The sequence below is a fragment of the Neovison vison genome, chromosome X, assembly GCF_020171115.1.
Source record: "Neovison vison isolate M4711 chromosome X, ASM_NN_V1, whole genome shotgun sequence".
NCBI lineage: Eukaryota > Metazoa > Chordata > Mammalia > Carnivora > Mustelidae > Neogale > Neogale vison.
Genome location: NC_058105.1, coordinates 95018362 through 95030501, shown reverse-complemented (window position 1 = coordinate 95030501; position 12140 = coordinate 95018362). Strand labels below are relative to the sequence as shown.

Genomic DNA, 12140 nt, shown 5'->3' with positions numbered 1-12140 from the left:
CATTACTACTACAGTTTCACTGCTTCTGGACCCTCCCAGCGGGCAGAGTCAGGAAATGCATGTGTGTACTAATCCATGCACATGTAACCATCTTCATTCTTGCTTATTTGTAACTTTTTTCTGACAGAATGTAAACTTCTGCCTATTTAAAAAATCAACACAAAAAAATCCAATACCATAGGCAAAATTCAATAGAGAAAATATTTGCAAATATATGAAAAGGGTTAATATCCTTAGTAAATACTAAAATTCTTACAAAATGGCAAAAAGCTAAAGAAAGTGAATGGATGAAAAGAAATGGGTAAGCATACTTAAAATAATATTTGACCATGCTAGTAACAAAACAAATGCAAATTAAACAAAAACATCATTTCGACTTATCAAAATGTAAACATGGGTGCTGTCCTCTATCACCGGTTTGAATACAAATTGGTACAATCTGTGTGGAGAATGATAAGATACTATGTAAAAGAAGTTTTAACTGCACTGCTGACATCTGCTAGGTGATGTTTCCCATTGAAGATGAGAAAAAAGTGGGATAAAAAACTTCTGGAAGCATCAAAGTACTAACCAAATTGTCAGGAATGTTGGCTAAAATCTGGGAAAGAATGGGAACCCAGAAAGGTTAAGAGTCCTTACCCTGGGGACAAGGTCAGAGTCCTTGCCCTGGGGACATCTGCTTACAGGACAGATCTTTAAGAGAAAAGGGGTCAGAATTCCAAGGAATCTCACAGTTAACTCTTTGACCTGGAGCTAAAACCCTAAAGAGCTAGGGATGAACTAGAAATAATCAGCCCAGCCCCTTCCTTCATATACTTACAATCTGGCTTGATCTCTGAGGGGTCTTAAAAACATAAGCCTTAAACCTTAAGATGGTCCCAAACTGCTAGGCCTGAGGGTGCCTAGTAGAAGCAAATGAAAGTCCTCTCTCCACCAGAGAGGGGGGAAGAAAGTGTCATTCTAGGCCAGTGATTTTTGGAATTAATTCCAACATACAGTCAAAATGAATCTGGTACTTGAAGGGTAAGAGATCTTGATCAAGACCCAGGAAAAATGATAGACAAATAAAGGCAAACCCACAGGGACTTCTTATGGTGAGATTGTCCAGCACAGTTTATCAAATAATGAAGCTTATTATGCCCCAGAACATAACAGCTGAGCTTGAATTTTTTTGGCAAGAAAATGAAAATAATGAAAAGTAATATAAATTTTCAAAAGAAAAACATGCAAAATACTGAAAAGAAGGGAGAGGATATAGAGCATACCAAGGTACACCTGTGTCTATGCTTAACTGGGTCACAAAGGTGATGAGAGGAAGGAAGGCAACAGAGGCAATATTTAAAGAGATAACAGCTGAATATTTCCCATAACCACAAATAATATCAGTACACCAATTCAAGAGACTTAAAGAATCGAAGGCAGGACTAAGACACCCACATTCATACACACATCCCACGAAGAAAACGAAAGATGAAGAAAACATTTTTTAATAACCTGTGAAGTAGAGATCATCCTTAGATTAGTGACAGACTGCTACCTAAATTTCAACATCAATGGAAGCCGGAAGACAGGAGAATGGTATCTAATGGAAAGAAAAAGCCGACCTAGAATTCTCTACTCAGTGAATATCCTTCAAGACTGAGGGGGATAGAAGGAAATTCTGAAACTAATAAAAATGGAGAGTTTGCACCCAGCAGAGTGACACAGGGAAAATGAATCCAGATAAAACCTTAGAGATACTGAAAGAATAATGAACAAAGAAAGGACAAGTGTGGGGGTAAATATAAACTAATAATAACAGAAGTGGAGTGATGTAAATACATGTGTCTTACACATTTATGCACACAAATATAAATCTGTGAAAACAACAGCCTGTGCATCAAAGGAGGGGCATTACATCAAATTCATGTGTTCTACAGTGCTTGTCCTGTTCAGGAAGACACCCACGGTATCAGTATTAGAGCACGATGCATCTGGGAGCTGTGCAGGTACACACGAAGATAACAGAAGAGAATACTTAAATTTCCAAATTAATAGAGAAAAACAGAATGATAAAACATATTCAATTGACCCAAATAAGTCAGGGAAGGCAAAAAAAGAAATACATAATAGAAGGTAAAATAGAAAGCACATAAGAATACTACAGATGTAAGTCAACTATCCCCAAATATCATGAAGTGTAAATGTACTAAACGCTCCAATGAAAAGACAAAGATTAAGAATCTAGAATTAAAAAAAGTATATGCCTTTAAATACAAGACACATCTAAAACCTATGGTTACAAAAAGGTTGAATCTTAAAAGGGGGGAAACAACCCCTAGAAAAATTAAACCCGAAGTAGAAGGATGAAAATAACAACAAAGAAATTACTGAAACAGAACATAAATATGCAATGAAAAGGATTACCAAAGCTAAAAGTCATTGTTTAAAAGACTGATAAAACTGGCAAATAGCTAGCAAGGCTGAGAAGGAAAAAGAAGAGGCACAAATTTCTAAAGAATGGAAATGCAGAGATATTATGGACCAATTTGTGCCAAAATGGTTTAAAAAGTTTCAATAAAATTCACTCATCACTAGCAAAATACAATTCACCCAAAGAGAGGGTAGTAAATAGAAGACCAAATATTCCTATTAATATTTAAGGAATTCAATCAGAAATGAAAACCCTTCTCACAAAAGAAGTCTGACCTGAATGGGTCTACAGGTGAGTTCTACCAATCATAAAGAGAACAGAAACAAGCAAGACCAGAGAACACTCCCGGACTCATTTTATGAGGTTAGCACAATCTAGATATGAAGACCTGGTATGGACAGGATAAGAAAATTATAGTATAATCTTTCTACAAATACAGATACAAAAGGTCTAAAACATATATACAAACAAACCAAATCTAGAAATACATAAAAGGGAATATAAGGATTATACATCATGACCAAGTTTGGTTAGACGAAGGCTCAATGAAATTCACTGCATTAATAGATCAAAGGAGTCATATGATCATTGCAAAATATGCAGGAAAAAAAGTATTTGATAAAATTCACCATCCATTCATGCTTAGCAAACTCTAAGATCAGAAATAAAGATAAGTGCTATCATCACTGTTCTGCATGTTTAATCTATTGCACTAAAGGCTAGAAAAAGAAAAATGTATAAGAATGGAAAAGGAATAAACAAAATCCTCCTTATACACAGATGATATGATCAGATATGCAGAAAATTCAAGTGATTCTACAGATAAATTATTGGGATTGATACAGCTTGATGAACAGAAAGTAATATAAAGTTAATACAAGGAAGGACGGGAAGAGAAAGGAGATGAGAGAGACAGATCTACCTTTAAAAACAAATACCTAAGAATAAATCTATCAAAAGATGTGTATACAAGCTCTGCAGAGTAAAGTGTAAAACATTACTGAAAGAAATCAAAGATCTAAATAAATGGGAAGATAGACACCAGGTTCATGATGAGAATTGGAAGACTCAATATTGTAAGCATATCAATTATTCTCAAGCTGTTATAAAGATTTGATACAATAACTGAAGGCAAAATCCCAATAAGGATGTGTGTGTGTGTAAACAGATAACCTGTTTCTAAAATGTATACGGAAAAGGTGGAGAAGTACATCCCTCAAGAACTGGCCGAAGAAGAGCAAGGTACAAGGCCCTGATCTGCTAGTTACCAGAACTTAATACAAAGCTATAGATAATAAGATAACCAACCTGCTGTTGGCACAATGCCAGAGAAATATACTAATTGACCAGACCAGAACCTGGGAACAGTCACACATGTATAGGTGCTTGATCTATGACAAAAGTGGTACTGCAGAGCAGTCTTTTCAATAATTTTGCTGAGACTGCTGAATATCCACACGGAAAGAAATGAAATTGGACTGCTACCTTAGAGTGTACTCCAAATTAATTTCAGATGGATGATAAAACACAGGAGGATATCTTCACAATCTCAGAGTACTAAACATTCCTTAAACAAGAGCCAAATAGTAACCATAAAAGAAAAAAACTGATAAATTGGACTGTATTAAAACTACAAATTTCTGGGGCGCCTGGGTGGCTCAGTAGGTTGGGCTCTGGGATTGAGCCCCACATCGGGCTCTCTGCTCGGCGGGAAACCTGCTTTCTCCTCTCTCTCTGCCTGCCTCTTTGCCTGTGATCTCTGTCAAATAAATAAATAAAATATTTTTTAAAAATTACAAATTTCTGTTAATCCAAAGGTACCATTAAAAGAATGAAGAGATATGTCACACAGTTGCCATTAGGGAAGAGTAATCAGGAGAAATCACAATGAGATTGCACTATATACCAAGTGGCAAAAATTAAAAATATTGACATTGCCAAGCATCAGCAAGAGTGTGAAACACAGGCAATAAATAATCATGAGAAAAAAGGAGAGTGTTGTTAATAAGTACTAATGACAGGTATTTAAACAGGGGCAGTGCCAGGAAAACCAGGACTTGAATCACCTTAGGAGAGGCAAATACCATCGGTAAAGGGTTGGTTGATACATCTGCTTTAGAAAATAAACTTGGTATGATCTTGGAAAACTGAAGTTGTATAAACTCTAAAACCTATCAATTCCACTCCTAGGTTTATGCCCAGGATATATGTACAAGACTGTTTACAACAGCACTGTTCAAAATAGCCAAATCTGCAAACAACCCAAATACATAGTAACATTAAAACGAGTAGGTAAATTGTGAATGTTTGTTCATTGCAATACTATACCGCGATAGAGGAGCACAAAGCAACCTGGATCAAAGACTTTAAGAGAGTATATGCTGTATGACTTCATTTAAATAAAGATTTTAAAAGACAGATAACACTGAAATTATATTACTCAAGGGTACTGTATGGATGGCACAGACATGAAAGCAGGAGGTGAAGTCTAGATTAAAGGTAATCTGAGAAAAGAAGGGGATTGTGGTTAAGAGTATTATAGGCAGTGTTTGTATTTCTTGACCTGGTTGTGGGTAATGGTTCTTCAGTTTACAATAATTCCTTAAGCTGTATAGTTCTGTGTATGCATTTTTCTAAACGAAACAGGTTGTATAAAAAAGGTTACATCTATATGTGATGTACGTGTTTGTATGTATCCATACACCTTTCACCCAGTAATTCTATTTCTAAAAGCTTATTTTGAGGAAATAAAGCAATCAGCCAGTGTGAACAGAAATTATGTACAAAAATATTATTAATCATAACATTACTTCTAATACGGAAAACAGTGTAAATGTCCAACTATAAGGAAATCATTAAATATGGCATGTGCATATAGTTGAGATATCTTAATGTAACCATTAGACTACTGTATCTAAAAAATATTTAATGGCACAGCAAAAGCTTAAAACTAGTAAGTGAAAAGAATTGGGAAACAAAACTGCATATATAAAATGAGTGCAACTGTGATCATGAATATAAGTAGAAGAAAATGTTCTGAAATGTTCACTGTTATTAACTTTTGTAAGTGGTATGATTTTTATTATAATTTTTCACAATTTCTAAATTGGTACAAAGTATGTGTATTGTAAAGATTATTTATACTAGAAACTACTTATAATTTTTATTTTTAAATGAACAAACTTCTTTCAATAATGGAAAAGTAACTAAATTTTCCTATTTTATGTGCATATAAACTTATTTCAAAATTATTTTTAGAGGCTAAGATCAGCTTTCATATACAAAAAAATTTACAAGAGTGACAACTTCAAATTCATTTCTAAGATAGTAGACATCAGAATGTAGTTTGTTTTCTAATGTAGCATTCAAAAGTTAAAATTTATTCTACACCGTAGCATCTCAATCTAGGCTTTGTTTTACAGAAAAATTGGGATTCCTACATTCTTCTGTTAATAGACGTCAAAATGATACAGTAATTACAGTTAAAAAAAATCCGAACTCCACAATTTACAGGTAATTATATTTTGTTTGCAGATCCAAGAGTTAATCAACTTAAACCCCTTCCATTTATCTGTTTTTAGTTTGTGCAGAATAGAGTTAAGATAGCAGGCCTCAGCTTTTGAAAGGGCTTGAAAGGCCTGTCTATGGAGTTAGCTCTCCATTGGCATCTGGCAACTTGGACGGATTCCTCCCATCCTAACTGAAAAGCGTGGCTCACTGTGTCTAAACTGTGCAAACAATATGATTTATCCTGAACACCTGCTTTCCCTCTGGGAGGCTGGAAGATGGTACTGGCCAGGCAGAGGGTGTCTACATGACCAGCTCCCAATAAATATCCTGGGTGCTGAGTCTCTAATGAGCTTCCCAGGTTGGCAACATTTCACACGTGTTATCACAACTGGCTGCTGGCAGAAGACCCTTGGAAGCCTGTACCTGACGGCCCCTGGACTTCAACTTATATACCTTTTCTCTTAGCTGGTTTTGCTTTATAGAATCTCTGAGCTGCAATAAATCCCAGTTGTGACTACAACTAGATGCTGAGTCCTAGGAGTCCTCCTTAGTCAATCATCAAACCTGGGGGTGTGTCTTGGGGGACCCCTGACACATAGTTCTTAAAACTAATATAAAACTAAACATTTAATTTAGTGGTGAAGCTAGTTCAGATAAATGTTTAATTTTTTAAAAAAAGTTTATGATGATAGTTTTTTTCCTTTCAAATGGTATTTATCCAAGGTCTTCACAGGCACCCAGCTACATCCTCTCATGAATTTTATTGCATGACTTTAACTATCAAGTTTCTGATGTTTACTAGGACCAAACGATATTTTCCAACCATTTCCTATTACCCAGCACTTATGCAGGCGTTTGATAAATATGTGCTGATGAATGAACAGCATTTTTATCATTACACATAAAAACAAAAAATCCCCAAAAGATCAGACTAGCTCTAAAAATATGTACAGATCTTCATATAATTTTCAATGCCACAGTCCAGACTTTTCTTGCTCAATATGAAATAAATATACTTTCCTTTTCTGGGCAAGTTTGCTAGTAAGTAGAAATCAGTTCTACCTTAGCAGCACAAATGAATTCCACAAATATTCCCTTCCCCAAGCTTAAACACCAGACCAAAAGGAAAAACAAATAAAATTTAAAAAATAAAAAAGCTATCAGTCTATCTCCTCGTGAGCTTCAAAAATACAAACTGCTAATATTATTTTAAAAGATACAAACTATTGTTTTCATGTCACATGTATTTTAAATCCATATTTAATTACTACAAAAGTCTCCCTGTGGTATATGTAATCATTCTATAATAAGGTAATTAAAATTCCTTGGCCAGCCAATTTAGGATTTACAGCTTAACTCAAGTATCAGACACTATTAAAGACAAGCCCGGATGTGTTACTTAGAAATAAACATTTAATTTAAGTGGGCGTGGCACAACACAGCCCCATCTTCAAATTTGGACCTATATTTTCAAATATGTTTCAGCAAACTATTGCAGACAAATCCAAATTTAAGTGTAATCCCAAAGCAATGGATCCCAAAGCAATCAATCTAGTGCAAACACATGCAGATATCTAACAAACGACTGTGTTTGTTGGGGGGAAATGACAGCACAGTCTCTAAATAGTAATGCCCTTACTTTAAAGGTCAATGATCTCTTGACCTCCTCTCACTTTGGGACTTGCAGTTGTTGAAACTGAGTATCTAGGGGGTGGTGCCTGGGTACAAGCTTATTTGACAAGCTCTCCTTAGGATTTTTCAATGTTAAGTTTTGAAATCTACTGCTTTAATCTTTTCTGGCTCTAAAATTCTGCTTCTGTGAGTCTCTGAATTGGAATACGCTTTAAACTTAAAACCATTTGTAATTAAATGGGTACCAACGAGTTGGACAGGTTTTCTAACATAAGCAACCTGCTCGGGCCATGTAATTTCATGACTTTGGCTTAAGGGGAAAAAAAGAAGAGTTGGTTTTACACAGTCTATGGCAAAGGCAGATACGAATACCTATTAAGAAAGTCACTGATTTCTTTTTCTTCATCAAAATTATCAGAGCGGGACGCCTGGGTGGCTCAGTTGGTTAAGCAGCTGCCTTCAGCTCAGATCATGATCCCAGCATCCTGGGATGGAGTCCCACATCGGGCTCCTTGCTTGGCAGGGAGCCTGCTTCTCCCTCTGCCTCTACTGCCTCTCTGTCTGCCTGTGCTCACTCTTGCTCCTCTCTCTCTGACAAATAAATAAATAAAATCTTTAAAAACAAACAAAAACAAACAAACAAACAAACAAAAATTATCAGAGCTGTTCCCAAGTAGCCAAAAATTGCAAAGTCAACTGACCTTATTTCATTCGTTTTCCCTTTGTCTACTCTGTATTGGAGGCAGGTCATTAAAACTGGGAAATGGATCCAGATAACCCATCACCTGAGCAATGAGCCCGTGGATACCAGGGATCATTACAACTATTGCCAGAAACACAGAACTAATTCTGCAGTAGCTTTGTCGACATTTCAACTGTATAGATAATCTCTTACCTAGCCAGTAGGTGGAGGCACACACAAACTTACTGCTTTGCTCTTTGAGCCAAAGGACCTTAAATCTTCTAGTAAATTGGTCTTTTGCTTATTCATTTGTTTTAAACCCAGGAGATCAAAGAGAACACAAAAAAGTGAACAAGGACAACTGTTGATGTGAATTTATAAAAAATGGTACAAGGAACAATTTTATATTTATATTTTGTTTCTGGCCCTTTTGAGAAATAACTAAGTTACTTTAACTGTGAATTCATAATCCACTTCCAGATCCCCAGAGCTAATAAAATAATTGTAAATTTAGAAAGAGATCTTTTAAAAACTCATGTTAAATCAGGGAAAACTGAAGGTCAACCAAATGTGATCTAATACTAAGGAATGATTGTTGATTTTGCTAGGTATGATTATACTATTATGATTGATATCTATCTATATCTATACATCAAGTCCTTCTTTATAAATCCAAACATGAATATTTATAGGTGACACGGTATCCCTTTAGAAATCACCAGGAAAAAAAAGAAAAGACAACAGTAAATGCCACACAGAAAAAGAATGGCAAAATGTTGATAACTGTTGAATTCAGTGACAGGTGCACTGAGGTTCACACTATTCTCTTTTTATCTAAATTTTCCAAGACAAAAAGTTCAGAAAATTAATTTATAGAGCCACATTCTTGTGATGTGGGTTAACACTGAGATGAGATGACCAGTAGATATGCAACTTTAATGAAGTCTTATCTCCATACATAGGCACCAAGGAGTTATTTCAATCATGACTGAATCATATGAAAAATCAGCTCTATAAAATCTAATAGAATTTAACAGGAAAGACTAAAACTAACTTGCTAAATCCCCTGGAAACAATACTTTCCAGATGTCGAATACGCCACCATTTTACAAAATGAATTCCTGTTTAATTCTGATAATCCTTATTAAGATTGTAAAGGTTAAAAAAAAAATCCTGAGGCTCAGAGAAGCTAAATGGCATGGCTGGGGTCACAAAATCCGTAAAAGTGATGGAGCTGGGACAGTAACCCAAGTTTTATAACACCAAAGATCATCTTCTCTCTACCGTACTATCGCCTCGATTCCATTGAAACAAATAGCAAACATGACGAAATTTAGGTGAATCTTAAAATTTTGCCTTCTGTGCTCATTACTTTAGAGAATATGACAAAACTGTTTTTTTTTCATTTTCTCAGTGAATAAAAATATGGATAAAAACAGATTCCTTGAATAAAGAATAAAATTAAATCAGAGAAAGTTACTGAAAAAGAATGATAACATCTTAAAATTGGAAGGGACGCTAGCGGCCCTCCTGAGCCCCAAATCAAACCCTTATCTTTAGCCTCCTTGCTGGGTCCAGCTTGAGCTCAAGGTATTTTTAGTGAGGAACTGCTTACTGTGCGAGACAGCCTGCTTCATTCACTGACTTAGTCTGATTGCTACAGGGGCCTTCCTTGCTTAGGGGTGGAACTGACCTCCTGCTAGCTGATTCCAGTTATAGCCCCTGACCCTACACTGAACAAATATATAATCCTCTTACATATGACACCTTTTTAAGTAACTGAAGACTTCCATTATGTTCTACCATGGCCTTTGTTCTGAGGACTCTGCAGAAAAAGAAAATCAGTGGATACTTGAGTAACTAAAGCTTCCCAGTCTTTTCAACAACTCTTCCACGGTCTTCAAACTGGGATTTGGGAATCTCTCGGAGTACCCAAGGCCCTTCCATGAGATATGAGAATTAGGATCTTTTTAAGGCAACCAATGCCCATTTCTTCACTTGCCATAATTTAATCTGTCTGAAAACAAGTCTATGGTCTGCTGAGTTTTCCTTTTACATCACCTCTCATACAAGCCCATCTCAAAAGACGAACTGCTCACCCAACCTGAAAAGTCTGCCTAGCTTCAGAGACAACTAGGGAATGCAAAGCTCCTGAGGGAGAGACTCTTGAGAGCAAAACATCGCTTCAGAAAGAACGAGAAGAGCCACCTTATTTCATCCAGACAATATATGCATGGCAAAGCCTTATCTATTTCAGAATTAAAAATCAATCATAAAATGACTGTCACAGGGATATCTATTAACACTTTAATTTTATTTGGAAAATGAAGGCAGATTTTTTTCTGACAGAGTGAGTCTGATTTGGCTGACTGGCTTGACAATGATGACTAGCTCTGCCATTTAGGTCACACAGCAGACATTTTCCATAAGCTGGATGAGATAAAGGTGCTGATCTACCGTTTTGAAGAAAATATATTTAAAAGAATACACAAAACACTAAAAATGATAGCCCCACAATAGAAGTTTTTATGTATCAACTCAAAAAGTATGTGAGGAGGTACATGGTTTTCAAAATTCTTTTAGCAGATATGTCAACAAAAGTTTTGAACGCTGTGGCTCTAGGGCAAAATTTGTAGGCTCTTTCCCACTCTCGTTATTCCCTTCAGGCAGCATGCCAGTGTCCTGCTTACTATGAACACTCTAGGGAGAACAGATAATATATAATAACTGTGAGTGTGGGCTTCGTTCTAAATACTATCTGTTTTTAATTAAGATAGCCAAAGGTTCCATTCAGGGCTTTTTTTAAAGCTGTTGCAACAACTACCTTTCAAAACATTTCTCTTTTTCAAAGCAGTTGCAATTAAGCTTATTGTGATCTTGCACTTATATAACTGAATGAGTGACTTTGTATTAATTGGTCTTAAATTTCCTTTTTTTTTTTTTTGGTTTCAGCTCCTTTGCTATAAACTTGTAAAATATTTTCAAAAAATTTTGATCTAGAAATTCAGTGTGTGAGCCAGCCCTCCATGATAAGGAGTAGGGGCCATGGAGGGGGCAGCTTCTGACATGGCTCCCAAGGATCTCCAGTATCTCTTGGTGCTCACACCCTCATGTAATATTCTGGCCTTATGTGTGGGCTGGATCTGGGGACTTCTAATTAACAGAATATGGTAGAAGTGATGGTATGTGATTTCTGAGATTAGATTACAAAACTGACTTCCAAATGGAGAGGCCCGGAAAACAAACAAACAAAAAACAAACAAACAAACAAACAAAACAAATGGAGAGGCCTGGTGACAAGGAACCCAGGGAAGCCTAGGCCAATGACTCACACAGAACTGAGGCTCTTAGTCTAATAGGCTACTGCCAACAAGCATTGTGAGTGAGCCTAGAAGGAAATCCATCCCCAGTGGAGTCTTAAAATGACTCCAGTCCTGGCCAATGCCTCAATTACCATCTTGTGAGAAATCCTAATCAACGTCACTGATTAAAATTCTGGAAAGAACAGGATACCATCCCATAAAGCTTACACAGTCTCTTTGGACACAACTGTCCAATTAGCTACAAAACTACCCAGTTATACTATCCTTAGCTCACATTTCTCCATCTTACTGACAAAAATTCTATGACAAACATGTCAAGTGGTTTATTAAAATCAAATACACTGTTATCTACAGAATTTCCTTAATATGCCAATGTGGTAATTATATCAAAATAGGAAGTGAAGTCTGGTGTTAATTGTTTTTTGTTGCCAGAGAGGTTTCCAACATGGAGACCTCTACTCCCATCCCTCTTCTCTTCAACAAGACTCCTATGGTCAGAATTTTATATTTTGGGGCCTGCTATTCATCTGAACTCTTTCTACAGCCTCGTCTCTGAAGTATACTAAAAATGAAGGTTAAC

General features: G+C 36.1%; 1 protein-coding gene across 13 annotated transcripts in view; it reads right to left on the bottom strand.

The window, feature by feature from the left end:
• CASK (calcium/calmodulin dependent serine protein kinase) overlaps nucleotides 1-12140 on the bottom strand; it is a 350383-nt gene that overhangs the window by 210203 nt on the left and 128040 nt on the right. The window lies entirely within an intron of this gene.